The sequence below is a fragment of the Lissotriton vulgaris genome, chromosome 2_1, assembly GCF_964263255.1.
Source record: "Lissotriton vulgaris chromosome 2_1, aLisVul1.2, whole genome shotgun sequence".
Taxonomy (NCBI): Eukaryota; Metazoa; Chordata; class Amphibia; order Caudata; family Salamandridae; genus Lissotriton; species Lissotriton vulgaris.
Window position 1 is genome coordinate 1,640,067,489 of NC_141687.1, and position 20,415 is coordinate 1,640,087,903.

The following is a 20,415-nucleotide window of genomic DNA, read 5'->3' on the forward strand; positions in this document are numbered from 1 at the left end:
GCTGCGGTTTCTCTCCTTTGTCGCCTTCTTTGAAACAACAGCTGTTGCCGCAGCAGGGATGAGAAATCCCCGCCTGTGGTTGGCTAGGGCGGTGGGTGGCGCATGAAGTGAAAGCCGAGAGAGAGGAGTTACAGTGTCACTGGTCGGCGCACAAGGAGCTGGTGTTGGTGGATATCTATGGCCTGCCAGCTGCTGTGAGGCATACTGTGGGAGGGGTGGCACCATGCCACCAGAGCTCAGCTACTACTCACAACGGCGCAGTTCCTCTTCGTCCCACCCTCACCCTCCACCCTCGGTTCTCTTTTTGGTACTTATTCCCTAATCGGTCTGCCTCCGCCCTGGCTTCTGTCTCATTGTCACCTGTTCCACAATTCTCTCTGATGCCCAACCTCTTCTGGTGTGCTAATAATAATAGCAGGAACAATAATGTGTTTTTGTATAGCCCTTTATATACCACGCCTCATTTATAAGGACTGGAAATAGCAAGCAATATTATGCAATCATATAAACTCCAAATGCACGTGGATGTGGGCAGTGAGCATTTTATTAACTTCGGGGTGATGCATGGCTACATTGTTCCAGGCCCTCCGTGCCCCATCATCACAGCTATTCCAAGATATCAGCATACTCTTTCTTTCACATAAAGAAAACTCTGACATTCTGAAAGTATTACTTCTTGTACGTGTGCAAATTTCTGAATATTAAAACAGATATTATATACAGTATTTTAAATCAGAGAGCCCCCCCTGGGGCCAAATTCTGAAACATTTTCAGGCCCACAAAGTAGTACACGGGCCGCATTGACTCCCGCAAGACTCCAGCAGGATGGGAAAAACATTATAAAACAAGAATTTGCAATGCAATAGGTCACACATTTACTACGATTTTGAGCTACTGGTATTGTAAATGACAATGCCTTTTATTTATGTGTTGACTTTTAAAAAGTAAATAAAAGGCATTGTCATTTTACAATGCTCATAGCTGAAATTCTCGGATATACGAGACCTATCGCATTGCAAATGCTTTATTAATCTGCTTGACCCACACAAAATAAAGGACTCCCGAGCCACAATTTGGAGGGAGAAGTCAGCAAGGAGACACCAGAGCCCTCCTTCGCCCTGTAACAAAATGCCTAGTCCTGGAGCTAGTACGGGGGGAGAAGAGACCGAACTATAGAGAGTGGGGCAAACCTACAAATGGAATGGAGCATGGTTTTCCGTCTTGTCCTCAAAATTAATTTCTGGATGTCGCTCGCTGTCACCAACTATTCTTCAGAATCGCTATATTCCTTTGAAGGACATGTCAATTCCTATCCTCTCGTGTCTCTTGGTCCTTCACTTTTTATCTAATTTCTCCCTCAGGCCTTCGTACTACTCTAATATTTTCGAATCTCTTCCTTTCTATTTCTCATCTCTGTCTTCTTAACAGGTTTCTCATTACATCTCGTCTCTATATGTATCCCTCTCTCATGTTTACACTTGTGCCTTTATTCCCCACTCCTCTCTCTTGCAGTCTTAATGTTTGGCTATCCCTCTGTCCGTGAGCTCTAATGTAACTTCAGGGCTTTTAATCAGATACATTTTCCTCATAGTCACACGCATTTCCACGTTATTAATCTATTAATGTACTGATGCTCATGGACTGTATGGAGCACACATGCATGTTTAGCTGATGTCTCGCATTTTCATTTATATAACCCAATCCTGAAGGCATTACCCAAACATATGACCATCTGCAACATCTGTATTATGAGACACAAGGGATTGCAAAAGCACTTGTGCCTTCGGTGCCTTTGATTTGGGGTACTTGTGGACCCAGACTTCCTTGGGCCAGAGCAAGTGAGCAGAGCACCGCCGAGGGCCACCAGCAACGACCCTGCCCAGCCAATGAAGATTGCAGATCCAAACTCATATTTGGTGTTGACCGGGGTGAAGGGGTTGTAGAAGTCCTGCACAATCGTGTTGCCGTACCATGAACATGCAACCAGAGCAGCCAGACCTCCCAGCAGGAAGACGATGCCCCCGGTCATGGCGATGCGCGCCTTCTTCCCACAGCGGACACCACAATGAAACCACCATTGGTGCTCGTGTGGCCTGTAGAGAACCGGACAGCACCAGGATGCTGTCTTACACCTTGCACTGCATCTGGCCCGTGCTCTGGATGGCACAGCTCATCCACAGCCCCTGGTTGACGGCGATGGTCGTGATGATGCTGTCCCGGCGTAAGGGCTCATCTGCCACTGGGGCAGGATTGTGGACACGATCAGCCCGATCCAGCCCAGCAGCGCCAGCACGAAGCCCAGTATCTGCAGTCCGAGTTCGCCATGATTGATCCTGGCCTCTGCAGCACCTCCCCTCCCGCCCTGGCCTCTCTTCCCCTGCTCGGATCCGCCGCCCTCTTCCGCTCTGAGCCTCTGTCCGACCGGCGCCTCCTCCCTTTCTCTCCATTGAGTCTGTATTCATTTTAATTGCAGTGCACACGGGCTGCAATAAATATGAATACTAACTGAATGGCCCACAATCAGCCCCACATCTGTTCACTGTTAAGAAAAGAAAATCACAGTGTCAAACACCGAGTGTGCTAAAGCACACGTCGTGTTTGAAACTCAGTTTTTCTTTTCTTAACAGTGCACCGCTGCGGGGCTGATTGAGGGCCATTGAGGTAGTATTCATATTAATTGCAGCCCGTGTGCACTGCAATTAATATGAATACAGACTCAATGGCCCACAATCAGCCCCGCAGCGGTGCACTGGCAGGAAAGGAATTGAGCAAGTGCAAGGGCCGCACGTGAACGCGAACAGAAATGCTGGGTTTTCGCGCCGCTCGCATGTTAAAAGCGGCGGCACGAACAGTCTCGGAATGTGCGCGGTAAATAATGAGTACTGCGCGCTTGGGGTGCCTTCAATGCGCGCGAGCGCAGGCGCGCAGGTTATTGGGAACAGTGTTCCTTACTATAAGCAATTAGAACATGACCTTTGTGAACATTCTAACACACTTTCAAGAAGACAGCCTCATCAAATTAATCATCTGCACCTGTTACTTATAAGCAAATAGAACGCGACTGTTGTGAACACTCTAAGGCACCTTACAGAAGGCAGCCTCATTAAGTTAATTATCTGCACCTGTTCCGTGTTACAAACATTTAGAATGGGACCTTTATGAATGTTCTAAAGCAGTCTTATTTAAAGACCGTCCACACTGCTCCTCTTTGCCTGCCACTTACCTGTTTCTTGGATTACAGGACTGTCTTGCCAGCTCCCTTGATCCTCCCGCTTTGACCTCACCGCAAAGAACATCCCACATTTGTCTCACGTGGATGGGAAGAAGAACAAGAAGAAAAAGTAGTGACGCACTAACAGACTTGGTTTTACTACACAATGAGCACAGTCGCAACATTATGTTGTAAACACAAGTAACCAGTATTTTTGTTAAACTTGTACATACTGTTGGCAGGGCTCTGCCAGAGAGGCCTTAGTTGAAGCTAACCCCGTCCAAATTTGCTTGTGGGTTTGATGCTGAAATCATACTCACTACAGTTTCGAAAATGTTGATAAAGGAGCCTCTACGGACAATCTAAATGAAAACAAAACAACAACAAAACTAAAGGTTGATTGAGATTTGAAAAGCTTTCATGAGGTGATACTTTGGGAGAGTATTAATACTACACTAAAGCTTTATTTGTTTGTTTATAGGTACCATATCTGCCGGTACCATTCATCAGACTGGTGTGAATGCATGCAGCACTGTTGCTTTTGAGAAGACAAGCCACAGCATCTCTCCATCTCAGCTCTTTTCCCCTGGGATCGGCCACTTTCTCTAAATCAGTCCACTTTAAAAAGCATATGTAGGCTGACTGGATAAGGAGTATATCAGGTAAGATTAATATGTCTGACTGCCGTATTATGAGTTTGGCAGTCCGACTGCTATATGACCGTTGCTACTGCCAAGGATTTGCAATTCCTGGCAGCCTTGCAGCGGTCTGAGGCATGCAATATACTGGTGGTGCCGCTGTGGCACCACCAAGCATATTACGAGTTTCCTCACTGCTACAGTTTTCATGGCAGTGAGCCCACCATGAAAAGTTAGGCCTATAAGCCAGGTGATGCAAGTACGGGGGGCACATGGTATGCCCCTTGTCTATATGTACTCCCTGTTCCAGCAAGGCATGGATTTGGCGGGCAGCTAGACTTCAGGTTTAGTGGTCTTGGAGTGGAGAGCTGGAATGATGGCCAGCTCTATGACCGCCAAACTCGTAATTAGACCCCTAGTATTTTTGAGTTCCAATACGTTTATCACCTCCTGGAGTAAGCTTTGATTGCTCACGATTGCCACCTTTGGAGAGACACGTTTGTAAAAGGAATAACTTTTATCCAAATTAAATAAAATAGTCTTATTTATTTTGAAGGTTTAATATAGTGCGAACAAGAACCTTTCGGGTATCAGATGGCTTTACAGGACAAATGTAAGAAACAGAGATAAGCATAAAAAAAAATATATATATATATATATATATTAAGCCAAACACTTTCCCAGTGAAGAAAAGAAATCCTACAGACTACAGACTGTAATTACAATGGCACCTAACAGGAACCAACGGCGGTGCGAAGCGGCCAATCGAATGTTTACTGACCTTGAACCGACAACATCTAACACCTCTTCTGAGAATGTGAATCAGAAGAGTAGTGGCCCTAATAAACAAAGTCTCTGGAATACCCTTTGGAAACTTTTGGTGACTGAACAAAACAAGTGGTGGGAAGCTACAACACTTCAAAAATATATCGATCTTGATAGAATACCCAGGGGTTTGCGCATTTATACAACCCCCAACATTCACATTCAATATGGTGGAAGAATGGGCGGGAAACAGTCATGAATGTTCAATAAGAATGTTGAAAATTCTCGTTAAATATGCCAGCAAACACTTCGATAAACTGGCTGAGGAAATTGAAGCCATTACAAACCAACTAAAAGGCCTCTATGACAATGAGAAGGACTTTGAGAGTGAAATGGCTAAGTTTGATGCCAAGCTGGAAAAACTTGAAAAAGATATAAGAGACAAAAAGGAAAGCAAATTTACAAGAGACCGCAACGACTATGAGCGCGGTCAAGTACTCACATGCGCCAAAAGATATGACCATCTACGAGCAACAACTACTCTACCGGAAGCTACGCCACCCCCTCTGGCTGGAATGACAACGGCGGCTGATACAAGGGCTCCCAAAGACCAAGGTGAACAAATGACTACTCCTGCAGGACCCAGCGCTCATAAAGCACAAAACCCAGAGCTAATGAGCCCAAAAGAAGACAAAATTTTAATGGAATTTGCGATGGTGGCCCAAGGAAGATTGACTGGGCAAAACAAACCCAACGCAGGAGGAGCAAAAGGACGAGGTCAAGGCGGGAGAGGTGCCAGAAAAACCAGCGCAAAGAACTTCAGCAACATTTCAAGCCCAGTGGGATCCAGAACGAGGGGCCAAAAGAAAGGGAAATAATGGATTCCCACACGATAATCAACTTATCAACCAGAGAATTGGACACGGCGGAGAAAGAGGTATTGTCCCTTGGATTATCCTTTTGTCCCACTTCCTCCTTTAACTATACCCAAAGCCGCATTGACCTCTTTTATTTTACCAGAAAGCTGCGTTTAAAGAAATGGCATGCTACCAAATCTAACACTGAGACTCGCGAGCTGGTACAAATACCCACCAGCATCACTGGAGCAGATGTTGAAACGTTACATCTACTCCATGAGTTGGAGGGAGACCCAGATACACTTGACAATCCTATGCTTAATTTAATCCATGACAATGTTGATATAGATTTGAGTTGTCAGAGTGGGTTTAGACCTAAATCCGTCTTCTTACCACAGATTGTGAATGAATCTATTGATATCTTTGAAAAAGCAATGATGAAAGAATTTGATAAACTGTCTAGGCGTGAAAATTTTGTTAAATGTAATTTAACCAGTGCACAATTTAAAGCCATTAAGACCCTGAGCAATGACAAAAGTATTGTCATCAAAAAATCAGATAACGGTGGGAACATGGTGGTGTTACCGAGGAATCTATACATAAATGAAGGCTTATCCCAACTCAGCGATTGCACCAAATATGAACAAAGTAACAAGGCCAGTTATAATTTGAGCGTTTCTAGATACACAGAACAACTGAATGATTGGAGGGAGAGTGGGCTAATCAGCCGGGAAGAATTTAACTTTATCTTCAATAGACACCCCAAAATACCTACCCTCTACCTATTACCTAAAGTGCATAAAAGCATGACTGATCCTCCGGGAAGACCTATTGTATCCTCGAGAGGAAGCTGTTGGGAAAATACCTCGAGGTATGTCAATTTTTTCCTGCAGCCACTGGTACAAAATCTGCCCTCCTACCTTGGAGACTCTGGGGATTTCTTGCAGAAAATAAATACCATGGCATGGGATCCCAACTGGCTATTTATGACTTTAGATGTCAATAGCCTTTACACCAGTATCCCTCACCAACAGGGTATTGAGGCCTGCAGATACTTTCTCAAAGCACGCTCCATCTCCTATCTCCTTCACACGGAAATGCTTCTTGATATGGCATATGCCTGCCTGACCAAGAATTTCTTTCTCTTCAATAATACTATTTACCATCAACTACTGGGGACCGCGATGGGGACTTGTTTTGCACCCAGTTTTGCCTGCCTTTACTTGGGATTGTGGGAGGAGAAAGTGGTTTACCAATCCCAGGCATATCTCACTAAGACTGTTAGTTGGCTCCGCTACATTGACAATATATTTATTGTCTGGAGCGGGAGCCAACAAGAGGCATTGGATTTTGTTAAAGACCTCAATATGAACAACTTTAATCTCACCTTCACTTGCCATATTAAATCAGTATCTATTGAGTTTCTGGATGTGAAGGTTGAGAACAAGAATAATGTCTTGAGCACAACTTTATTTAGAAAAAGCACAGCGGGCAACAGCCTGCTACATGCTTCCAGCTGTCACCCAGCCACTCTCATTAATTCTATCCCATTGGGAGAATTCTTGAGAGCCAAACGCAACTGCTCAGATGAGGCTGATTTCAATCAAGAGACACTCATTATGAGTGAACGCTTCAAAGAAAGAGGCTATAGCCGTAAGTGTATATCCAATGCCCTGACTAAAGTAAAAGAAAGAGATAGGCCTAGTTTACTCAAACCCAAGGAAAAGGGGAATGAACGTCAGTCATCTACAGGTACCATCAACAGATTCATAACTGACTATCACTCTGAATCTAGTGAAGTGAGAAAAGCTTTGAACAAATATTGGAATGTTCTTAAACTTGACAAAGACCTAGCACCAGAGATCGCAGAGCATCCACAATTGACCTTTCGAAGACCCAAATCTTTGAAGGATCTCCTCTGCTCTGCTCTGATAACCAAAACTGTTAAACAGAGAAATCCGGTACAAGGTTTTTACATTTGTGGCAGGTGTAAAGCCTGTCGCAACAGTAAAAATACCAAAGAAGTACAACTCTCTAAAGATACTGAGAAGTTTAAGATCACCAAACATGTTACATGTCTGACTGACCATGTAATATATGCTTTAAAATGCCCATGCCAACTATAGTATATTGGCAGTACAAAACACCCCGCTAAGAAGAGAGTGCTTGAGCATATGCGAGCGATTACCAATGGTGATAAGCAAAACCCTATTGCTAGGCACTTTACAGCACACCATAAAGGGAATGCTAACCTGCTCTCCTTTTGTGTCCTGGAATTAGTTCCCCTGAGGGAAAGAGGAGGAGACAGAATCAAAGAAATGAGGAGACTTGAGTCAAGACTTATCATTAAATACAGAACAACTCAACCTGGTGGCCACAACTTACATGAAGAATTAAGTGTACATTTGGGTTAGTAACCTAGATTGCCCGTGTAGTTACCTGCCGCTTTTAAAGTTTTAAAGTGTTGTTCGAATCACTGAACCTTTCACATGCACAATAAAGTCACATATTGTTTATTTTTATGTTCACAGATACTGGTGGTGACCGTTTTTGGGATTCTGTTCAACTCTTTTGAGCACCTGCACGTATGTCAGAACTGTATGCCTTGACTGCCCTGGGATGGCAGTGCTTTGATTTATTTTGGGCCCACTTGGGCGATATTCATCATGTTTGCGTCCCCGAACGGGGTGAATCATGGACAGTAATCAGAAGTTAAATATCCTTGTTTCCTTATTGGACTTTATTGACAAGTCACATGTGGAACCGGTGTTTTGAATGTGCCATTCCTTGTGCCCACTTGATACATACTCTTCTGTAATTGCTGAAATTTTCAATATGTTGGCCACTTCAAATACCTATTATACGTAAATTTGCCCACTTGGGCGTTACTGCACATTAACTGTATAGCATTTATTCCCCCGTTGCATCTTGCGCAACAATGTATTTGATTTGCATGCAACAGCGTGACCTTTAGCTCTCAGTGGCTCACTTGAGCTAGATTGCTTTATATTATCATTTTCGATCGTATTTCTGGTCTTTTATTTTAACGCGTTGTAATATATGCATTTAAGTGGCATGCTTTGAAAATGTTCTGTCAATGTATTTCAACTCTTCACATATGACTCGAACCCAGCCCGCAGGTAGACCACTAAGTCTATTTTCCATTACGTTGGTATGATTTCAATACCACGTGACTGTATATATTACTCACTTTGAAGTTGGTTCTTTCTCGTGACAAAGCAGGTTTACCCTGCGAAACGCGTTGAAAATAAACACGCTTCTGCATTTCAAAGTGGCCCGGATTTCTTTTCTTCACTGGGAAAGTGTAGGCTTAATAGATTGGGATTCGCTATCCCCTCCGAGGCCCGCCTCTGACTGTGGCAGGGATCCAAAGCGACTTGTGTGGTTGGAGAGGTATATATATATATATATATATATATATATATTCACAGAAAAAACCATAGGTTTTAGGCCATATATAGTTAGGAATTTGCATTTACAAAACCTTGAAAATTCACTGAAAAAACCATTGGTTATAGACCATATATAGTTAGGGATTAGCCTTTTCAAAACCTTATTTTACTCACACAAAACCATTGAAATTTCATATATAGTTAGTTGCACTAACTATATATCGCGCACCCGCAATCCACTGCTGATGATGTCACATATTACATCATTCATGACATGGTTAGTGACATCACTGACGACATCACTGATGACATCTCAAATGACATCACTGATGACATCTCAAATGACATCACTGATGAAATCTCAAATGACATCACTGATGACATCACTGATGACATCTCAAATGACATCACTGATGACAACATCCAGTGACTGTATGTTTCTGTAAAGTTAAAATATGTCTTACATATTGAAGAATGAGTGGATGTATAAGTGTCTGGAAGAAGGATTTAGTAGGTGCATGACTGACTGTATGAGAGAATGATTAAATGTGTCTTACTGAGTGCATGGGTTAGTGACTAAACTGTCTTAATTTGTGCATCATTATATCTGTTGTTCTACAAACTGCTGCATGTGTTGATCAGTTGCTATATGAGTAACTGTATGGGTTATTGATTGGTTGTCCAAGTATTTGTATGGGAGACTGAGTGTGTGTGTGTATGGGTGGCTGGGAGGTGTGTGACTCTGTACATAGATGTGTGAGTTGTTGATTCACTATATGTATGGGTTCAAAAGTGCATGTAGAAACAGCTGTATGGGCGGTTGACTGTGCATGAGTGTATTGGTGAGTGAATGGATATCTCAGTGCTACATGTCAAAGTAAGTACATATGTAAAACACAGTACATGTGAGAGTTGACATATATAAATAACTGTGCATAAGAGCCAGTGAATGTGTGAGTGGCTGTATGGATCATTGTGAACATGTATCAGGGATTGTATAAGAGAGTAAATATGTGTTAGTATATGTTTGAATAAGTAAGGTGTGTATAACTGTATAGTTGAGAAAATGGAGGTGTGATTGATTCTTTGCATGACTGACTAGGTGTGTGAGTAACTCCATGGATGAGTGACAGTCTGTGACTGTCTGTTTACACTGATTGTATCTAAGGTTATATTAGAGTCTGAAGAGGTTCATGGTATTATCACATGAATGATATCATCAGTGATGTGATCAGTAATGTCAAATGAGATGTTATCAGTGATTTTATCAGTGATGTCATTTGAGATGTCATCAGTGATGTCATCAGTGATGTCATTTGAGATGTCATCAGTGATGTCATCAGTGATGTCACTAACCATGTCATGAATGATGTAATATGTGACATCATCAGCAGTGGATTGCGGGTGCGCAATATATAGTTAGTGCAACTAACTGTATATGAAATTTCAATGGTTTTGTGTGAGTAAAATAAGGTTTTGAAAAGGCTAATCCCTAACTATATATGGTCTATAACCAATGGTTTTTTCAGTGAATTTTCAAGGTTTTGTAAATGCAAATTCCTAACTATATATGGCCTAAAACCTATGGGTTTTTCTGTGAATTTCAATGGTTTTTTTAATAGCAAATATCAAAAGCTGTCAAATGTCAAGTACGTGATAGGTAAAAACTTTTTCGTGTTTATGCACGCTGATGTGCTTTGAACGCTGCCCCCCACTCCCCTCTTTTCTCTTAGTAGTACTCTCTCTTTGCAGATAGTGAAGGGTAGTTAACGCAGGCCTTTACCCCCGTTGTAATCCGTCGTGCCTGCTTGTCTCTCCATTTGATTGATTGTTATCCAAGCATTTACTGTTTTACAATTGATTCTCTTTGGTTCATTCTCTATTTACAAACAAGCACAAAGTCGCAATACTCTGTTTAGTCTTTGCAGATAGTGAAAAATCGTGTAAAAAAATAAAAGTAATCGAGCAAAATCAGTAGGCCACTAATTGGATCTCTTTTTGACCTCGCTAAAATAGAAACATTAGGAACAACCCTTCATGAGAAATACGAAAATAGTGAGATGAACTGAGCTCCACACCATGAGGGCTGCAAGACAGCTCGGCTCCGTCACCCACCCCGCCCAAAATAACGACAAACCCTATGCAAATATTAAAAATATATACAACACACCAGCAAAGTAACAGGGTAAAACATTTTATTAAATAATTATTTACATAACTATTTTATACTTTTTGTTGCCCGATCCGGCTAGCTCAATCGATCGAGCATGAAACTCATGCACTCTGATAGCAAGCGTTGCTGCTGATGCTATGCAGACCAAAACTGGTTTTCAGTTTGTACATTCTTCTAGATTTTTCTATCCAAGGTTGGTTGAGTTTGTAGAACGATGGCTTCAGATTTTCAACATACGGTGTGGTGGCGCGGACTGGGAGGGGGCGCTTGGTTCCTGCCCCCTCCCCAAGTAAGATTTTCATACGTGAAAGTACGTTCATGGTTTTGGTCCCTGAGTTGCTTCGATGTCACTGCCATTCTCAAATGGCGTAAGTTCTGGATGTTGGGTGCCATAGTTCAGAGTTCTGAGCAGCGCTTGTAACACTGTCTGAAGCTTATTTGCACCTACTGCAGCTTCACTATTCTCAAAGTAAGTGAGGGCCGTTTGTGGACCTGACTGCATTTGAAAACAATGTGATATGGTACCTCCCTAAACCGCTTGACGGAGGCCCCCGAGGGGCGGTGTGATGGCACGGACTTGGAGAAGACGCTTGGCTCCGACCCCCTCCCCAAGTCTTATAGCACTGGTGTAGCCTGAGATCGCCCCCGACATAGGCGGCCGGCTCCCGGGGTCCGGCGGAACTTTTTGCCTTTTGATGACTCTTCTATTCTGGACCTTGTCCCACAATCCGTTTGACCTGAAGACACGCTGTAGTGGGGCGCCCCTTTACCGTTTTAGTTGCCATTCCGCCCGCTTTTGCTACACTGTGCCTCTTCCGCCATTCAGCTGTTTACCGCCCGCTCTTGCGACTACAGCGTCTCGCTCACCATGTAGTTGAGTTGCTCCCGCTCTTGCGATGCAACGATAGGCGGCTGCCACAGGACTCTCAAAATGGCGGCCGGCTCTTCAGATTTGGGCGTGGTCCACTAAAATGGCCCTGGGACACCTTGGAACTCGGACGCTTGCCTGATAGGGCTTGGGTCCCATTCTCGAAAGCGTCCCCTCAGCCGTGAAGATTCTACAAAAGTCTTGGGGGCCCCCCGACTCCCGCAGGCTTCTGGTGGGGAGCGGCTGCCATGATTGCTCGTGGAATGGCCACGACGGAGCTACGAGATGGTGGTGCTCTCATGCTGACGCCAGCTTCAGTCTGAAACATCCAGAAACACTGTAGACTACCAATTCGATCAGTTCCGGTAGCGCCCCAACATGACCCGGTAGAGAAGAACTTGCCCTTCCCTCTTTGACTGATGGTTCTTGTTGCCTGTCCCCTCTGTTGTCATTTAACAGAACTTTTTGGACTGCTGAAAGGGGTTGTGTTCCGAACGCTGGTTGGTGGAGACATTTTGACTATATTCTTGACCTACGTTGTCGCGTAATGCGTTATATGACACGCCGCGTTAGCGCACCCGGAAGTGCTCCGGTGCGCGAAGCGCAGCTTCCCGGAAGCGATCCGGGGCGCGGCGCGCAGCGCGTAACGTAAGCATAACAGGTCATGTGACTTGTTAATAAAACTTTTCATTGGTTCATTTTACTTTTGTTATTTTAATGATGAAAAGCTTGGTCATATGACCTAAAAATTACGCTTTTTATTGGTTTCGAACATTATTTTTTTTTAAACATATATGTTATAATGTTCCAGGCTAATGTACTTTCCCGGAAAATTTACAACTGTCCTGCAAGTAAAATATATTCCTTTTTCGAGAAAAAGGGCGTTTCTTCGTCCCATGACGGAGCCGTTGAGTAAAAGAGGCTCGGCCTGCTGTCTTAGTCGCCGATACGCCTGATTATCAGATTCTTATCGATCACTTTATGTTGCAGGAGTGGAAAACACAACTGCCCTTGACCATTTATCTTTACTGCGTTCCTACGTATTAAACCTTTTATCCGTCATGTAATTGGACTGCTTTATTTCACTTGTCTTTTACTGATTCAAAAACAGTGACTAAAAGTAAAAACTTTACCAATGTAAATACTACTACCATGTTTTGTTTTAAAAACCTTTATTGTGAAAATGTCAGTATACATATACGGGCCTATAACCACGTGGGCCGGCCACTGAGCAAACTGGAATCATATATGATGAGGAGACATTTACATTGTAGAGGAACGTAACGAGCGGGCCATTAGGTTGCAAGAACTAAGGTGTCTAACAGTTGCGGAATCGGTGGACGTACATTTTGTAATTAAAATACGACAGGGCCACTTACAAAAAAATTATCTAGATATACATTTGCGGGCAAGTACCATGGGTGACGTTAATTCGAACTTTCAATAGTACAGTAATCAATAACACATCAGAACTTAATATCAATAGGGATGTCGAAATATTCAATCAATTCTCGTCCCCGCCCGCCATGAGCATCAAAACTGCATTCATATCTCGTGATATCAAGGTTGTTCAACCAGTACACAACAAGGAGTTACGAGTCCCATTTATACCGGCGCCATTTTGGGCGAGGCCGGGCAGGTCCAAGATATAGTCAAAATTTCTCCACCAACCATCGGCCAGACCAGAACCTTTTTCGGCCCTTTATGCTACAAGATGGTGTCTTCCATTCAGAAAATATTGTTGGCAGCATTTTGAAAGGAAAGATAAACAGCCGTTCTCCTAGTGAGTCTCACATTGTTACATTTAGGAAGAATGTTGAAGAGTAGTATGTTGAAAATCTGAAGCCATTGTTCTACAAACTCTCAATCAGCCTTGGATGGAAAAAAAAATCCTGAAGAATGTACAAACTGAAAACCAATTTTTGTCTGTATAGCATCAACAGCAACGCTTGAGTCAGCTTTGTGTGAAGCCGCCATTTTGATTCAATCAATAACGTCCCCCTGCACACATTCAGGGACCTGGTCGTGTCTTCAGGTCAAACGGATTGTGGGACAAGATGCAGAAAAGAAAAGGAAAAAAGTTCCGCCGGACCTCGGGAGCCGGCCGCCTATGTCATGGGCGATCTTTGGCCACACCAGGGCAATAGTGAAGCTGCAGCAGGTGCAAATAAGCTCCAGACAGTGTTACAAGCACTGCTCAGAACTCTCAACTATGGCACTCAACATCCAGGACTTGCCATCCGGATCTTGGCGCCTTGTGCTGGTTCCGACCTATTCACACATCGGTCCACTACTGACATCACCTCATAAGCCAACGGGGCACCCCACGCCGACTTTCGGCGCAGCATTGTAGGATGGCCACACCAGTGCGGCAACTTGCTGGACACCACCTCGGTGCCATCCAGATCTCGGCGCGTTCGAGTCACTGTACCGCAAGAGTGACCGGAACTCAGCTGGACACGCCATCTTTCGGCGCAGCATTGTAGGATGGCCACACCAGTGCGGCAACTTGCTGGACACCACCTCGGTGCTATCCGGATCTCGGCGCGATCGAGTCACTGTACCGCAAGAGTGACCGGAACTCAGCTGGGCACGCCGTCTTTCGGCACAGCATTGTAGGATGGCCACACCAGTGCGGCAACTTGCTGGACACCACCTCGGTGCCATCCAGATCTCGGCGCGCTGTGCTGCCTTCGGCCTACTGTAGCCGCAAGTGCGGACGCAACTCAGTTGGACGGCGAGTGAAACGCTAAGGGGCGCCCCACTGCAGCCGAGGAGCCTCCATCTTGGGGGAGACGCACAGCCCCCACTGACTGACGCGACCTCACAGGCCAACGGGGCGCCCCACGCCGACTTTCGGCGCAGCATTGTAGGATAGCCACACCAGTGCAGCAACTTGCTGGACACCAACTCGGTGCCATCCGGATCTCGGCGCGTTGTGCTGCCTTCGGCCTATTCGCACATCGGTCCGCTACTGACGCCGCCTCACGTGCCAACGGATTTTCTACGCTTTCTGTAGCCCTATGCCGCATAACAGGTCATGTGACTTGTTTATAAAACTTTTCATTGGTTCATTTTACTTTTGGTTTCCTAATGATGGAAGGCTTGGTCATATGACCTAAAAATAACACTTTTCATTGGTTTAGAACATTTTTTTTTCCCAAACGATGAAAGCCCCACCTTGTTTCTGGATGTTTCAGACTGAAGCTGGCGTCAGCATGAAAGCACCACCATCTCGTGGCTCCGTCGTGGTCATTCCGCAAGCAATCATGGCAGCCGCTCCCCACCGGAAGCCTGCAGGAGTCGAGGGCCCCCAAGACTTTTGTAGAATCTTCACGGCTGAGGGGACGCTTTCGAGAATGGAGCCCAAGCCCTAGCAGGCAAGCGTCCGAGTTCCAAGGTGTCCCAGGGCCATTTTAGTGGACCAGGCCCAAATCCGAAGAGCCGTCCGCCATTTTAAGAGTCCTATGGCAGCCGCCTATCGCTGCACTGCAAGAGTGGGCACAACTCAACTACATGGTGAGCGAGACGCTGTAGCCGCAAGAGCGGGCGATAAACAGCTGAATGGAGGATGAGGCACAGTGTAGCAAAAGCGGGCGGAATGGCAACTGAAACGGTAAAGGGGCGCCCCAGTACAGCAGACGAGCCTCCACCTGGGGAGGCCCGTTCACGCCGCCTCCCCCACGCCCCCCCCCGGGGCGTCCCACGCCGTTTTTCGGAGCAGCATTGTAGGATACCAAAACCAGTGCGGCAACTTACTGGACATCACCTGGGTGCCATCCACATCTCAGCGCGTTCTGCTGCCTTGGGACTATTCGCACAACAGACCGCTACTGACGAGGCCTCCCCGCGCACCCCCCGGGGCGCCCCACGCTGTTTTTCTGAGCTGCATTGTAGGATACCAAAAACCAGTGCGGCACCCAGGTGACATCACCTGGGTGCCGTCCAGAACTCAGCACGTTGTGCTGCCTTGGGACTATTCGCACAAAAGACAGCTACTGACCATTGTTGCTTCTTTTTTCCAAAAAATGTTTAAATGTATTTACAGTTTTTGTTGCGTTCTATATATTTATAAGTTAATAAAGTTTTATAATCCTACTACTTTGTTGGAGTGCTATATATTTTTAAAAAATCGGGTGAATGGGGCCTTGAATCGGGTTATTGTCATGTGTGGGCTTTGGAAGTGTGCTGCTACAGGATCGGACATTTCAAACTCAAATGCACGTTCTTTTTCTTACCTTTCCGAAGCATGGAGCGCAATAGCAGGCAGAGAAAGGGTGACGCAAGTGTTGAACACTGCCTGGCCTGGCAAGTTGCTGACAGTGCCCCCCCCCCCGCCCGCTCCTGAAAGAGGGCACCCACACACCGCCGCCCCGAGTACTTCACAGATCTTTAAAAGACCATGCGCTTGTTAATGAGGCTTAAATGGTTTATCACCCCTTCTAGAGCCCCTGCATCGGCCCTCTGACGTTTCCTGGAAGAATTAGCACGTAACACAATACCAAGCCCTGTCAGCTGAAACCCCCGAGGAATCGGGTTTTTGCTTGCAGGAATCGGGAGGCGGGAGACTAGCACTGAAATCGGTAGTCTCACGCCTGAATCGGGAGGGTTGGCATGTCTGGATTCTCTACAGCTGGGGCCATAAACTACATCCGCAGGGCTAGGTGATAGCCTGGTACCGGCCTGGACAATCGGACACAGAGGAAGAGGAGTGTCAGAGGGTGCGGTAGTGAATAGGGTGAAAGGGAGGTGTCGGGCGGGCACAGGGTGTGATTCTCAGGGAAGAGCAGCGCAGATGGGGGGGAGTTTATGGCCCATGCATGAGAGAGAGTGCGTGGGGGAGATGCTTGCGAGGGTGGGGAGCCGTGCTGAGAATCGACGGCGTGCAGAGAGTGGGTCTGGTCAAGGCATCTAAAATGGCTGCCGTGCATGACAAAATTGTGGCATTGGAAAAAAGGCAAGATGGCGCAGACAATGTTTATCAATAAGGATTCATTTATAACAAAATATTTTATCGCAGTGACAAATTGGCGGTCAACACTTCCTGATTTCCATCGAATCGAACGTTAACAGACGTCACGCAGCAAAAAAAAAAAACGCTCATGCACAGCCGCTGGAAGACATGTATCAACATATATGAGCCTCCTCAGCCACCCTCAGAAAACATAAGGGATCAGGATACGTCTCCCGCACCCCCTTATACCTAGTAATGTAATTAAAACGAAACACAAAATGGCGAATTCCCGTTTCGCTACCAGTTTGCGGCCCAGTTCGCGGCCCGGAAAGCGCTTCTACCGTGAAAAATCAATTTTTTTTTATTTTCCCCACGGGACCCTTTAATAACCCCAACATCATTCCTAGGGGGTCAAGAGGGGTCTACCTTGCCCCCTTTCATTAAATTCCCCCTTCGTTTTTCACCTCTTCTTCTCTCTCGATCCTACCGAGAGATAAGATGGCGGCCGCTCCGGACTGTTTAGAATGTTGACAGACACCGGAAAGCCAATTAGCTTTGCATCGCAAAGTTCCGTTTCGCGAAAAGTAAGCGGACCGGAGCGCAGCCCGGAGCGCTGTTACAGATATATATCTTGTTTTGAACGTTAATTTCTCAAAATCCACTGGAGCACATATATTGAGACCTAGCAAAGGTACATCGGGCTAACAGTCCCTACAATTTTGCCAAGTTTCGTGCAAATCCATGTTCGAGCTAAAAGTGAGGCCAACCGCCCTATGGAAATTAACATGGGAAAAACGCGTTTTGGGACCCCCCTTTTTTCTCGGCCCCCCCTTGACGAAACCCCCCCAAATTTTCAAGGGCTGCTCAGAAACAAAATGTGCAATTTTCCTGAAAATTTCAGCCGATTCCGTCCACAAACGCCAAAGTTATTAGACATAGAATTTTCAAAAATCCCATAGGGAAAAAATCCTAACTATATATACCTACTGGCGACAGCCAGTAGGTAATATATATATATATATATATATATATATATATATATATATATATATATATATATATATATATATATATATATATATATATATATATATATATATATATATATATATATATATATATATATATACACACAGTTCACTTCCTTTGAAAAACCGGGACACTCGGACTGCGGTGCACACCAGGGTCGAAGGCACCCTGTCTGTATTGCGTTTCACCACACGCTCAGGACAAGCGTGAAATGCACTCGAAATCCAGTAAATATTCACCATTCAATTATACCATCCAGCAGAGTTCGTGGGTATTCCTTTTATTCCAGCATGGAAAACAGTTCATGGAACTAAACCCCCAACGCGTTTCAGCGACAACTCGCCTTGGTCACGGGTGAGTAGTGTTAGAAAGTAAAACATTAAATAAAGTTTTCAAACCTTCTTGTGTAAACATGAAAAAAGGACAATGTGCACAAAGTAAACACAGCGGCCATCTTGGCATGGCAAAATACTAGTAATAATATGCCAAAGTAAAAGACATTACCATCCGAATGTCTAGCTCTCGCAAAAATACATGCTATCACGTGTTGCATGTTATCAACAGTATTTACATTATGCTTAATACTCATACCAGCATAAATCCTACATCTACTGTCCCAAGTGGGAAAATTACACAGCTGCCATGTACAAACAATAATAATCAAAGCAACACGGAGCGCATGTATACATATATTACATTCTGGTGACAATGCAGATGCCGGGCTGTATGCGCCCTCATACCCAAGTGGGAGAAGGTCAGCACATTAAGTTCATAGGAAAATAATATAAGCATGATGAATCGCACGATTCTCAAAATCAATCGCAATCAAAAAATGAACCAATGTCACAAAGACGTGTCCTTAAGTCACAAGTGGGAAATTATAAGCATAACCCCTTGGGGTAGTCAAATCTTCTGCCCGGTCTTTTCTCCACAATTATATGTCAACTATAGAGAAACAAGAACGGCACATCAGGAATGTTAATACCATACTCAAAAGGCCTCCAACATAGTATATAAAGTGTAAAACAAATTAAATGTGAAGTGATTTAAAAACAGTAGAATCATTGCTAGGAGTTCGAGAGGACAACCAACATAGTATACATATATACATCATTGTAGGCAGGACATTGTACAGTTTAGTCTCCCAGATACCATTTCAGTTCTTCCTCAGAATTAAGCCCTCCCGGGATACATGTATCTAGGTCAAGAATGTATCTACTTTCCAACTGACGCAGCCTGCGTATTCTGTCACCACCCCTCTTCATGCTGGGAATTCTATCAATCGCAAAGTATTTCAATAGGTTACGATTGGCTTTGTGTTTTTCTTCAAAATGACGGGCGACTGGCGAGCTTTGGTCCCTGTTATCAATCGCCCTCATGTGCTCAAGAATGCGCTTTTTCGCAGGGAACATCGTGCTCCCTACATACTTTTTGGCACATGGATACACCAACACATATATCACATGATCAGAGAGGCAGTTAAGATGTTGTGTAATTGGTTTTTCTCTATCTTCTATGGGATAGTAGACTGATTTGACATTGCTGCTGAACTTACAGGCTTTGCACTTCATACAAGTGAAAAAGCCCTTTATCTCATTGATCTTCCTAGGTGTGATGTTCACCTCATTTCTACTCAGCCTGTCCTTAAGAGAATCAGCCTTCCGATAGGTAATGCTTGGATTGCTGCCTAAGACCTCAGTTAGCGTCTGCTCAGTGAGTAACACATTCCAGTATTTTTTGAAGCTTTTCTGTAGCTGCCATGAGCTGGCATGGTAAGTGGAGATAAACCTTACAACCTCCTGTTCCTCAGGTTAATTGATATTGGGAACCAATAAAGATTCATGGCTGATATTGCTAGCCTTCGCAAAAGCTGCCTCAATTACCTGTGGGTTGTAACCACGTTCTCTGAACCGTTGTTTCATATTGACTCCTTCTCTTACAAAATCCTCATCTCTACTGCAGTTCCTCTGAGCCCGGAGGAACTCTCCAAAAGGGATACTGCGTATGAGTGACTTCGGGTGGCTACTGTCAGCGTGAAGCAAAGTGTTACCAGCCGTAACTTTACGGTATAATTTAGTAACAAGTTTGTTCCTCTCAACCTCAACCTTCAAATCCAGGAACTCCATCATACAGTTACTGATTTTCCCATCAAAAATGAGATTGAGATCATTGCAGTTCAGTTCACGGATAAAGTCTTTAGCCAGTATTTCAGGACCATCCCAAATGATGAATAAATCATCAATGTATCGCAGCCAGGTCTTCACATGGCTGCGATACAATGTGCTGGTCTCAGCCACCTGTTGCTCCCAGTTTGCCATGAATAGATTCGCAAAACTGGGAGCAAAACAAGTTCCCATCGCGGTCCTTTGTCGCTGTCTAAAGTAAATCTCATTAAAGATGAAGAAATTGTTTTCGAGACAAAACAACATCATTTTCAAAATCATATCAGTATGGTCTCGAAAGGAGATGGACCGTTTCTTGAGAAACCTCCGACAGGCATCGATACC

General features: G+C 44.6%; 1 protein-coding gene and 1 pseudogene across 2 annotated transcripts in view; both read right to left on the reverse strand.

Moving 5' to 3' along the window:
* TMEM244 (transmembrane protein 244) overlaps positions 1-20,415 on the reverse strand; it is a 289,090-nt gene that overhangs the window by 231,289 nt on the left and 37,386 nt on the right. The window lies entirely within an intron of this gene.
* LOC147732979 (claudin-7 pseudogene) lies at positions 1,713-3,296 on the reverse strand (annotated as a pseudogene). The gene is made up of 2 exons (XR_015308395.1): positions 3,224-3,296; positions 1,713-2,439 (listed from the first exon to the last, which is right to left on the reverse strand). The product of XR_015308395.1 is annotated as a claudin-7 pseudogene (transcript).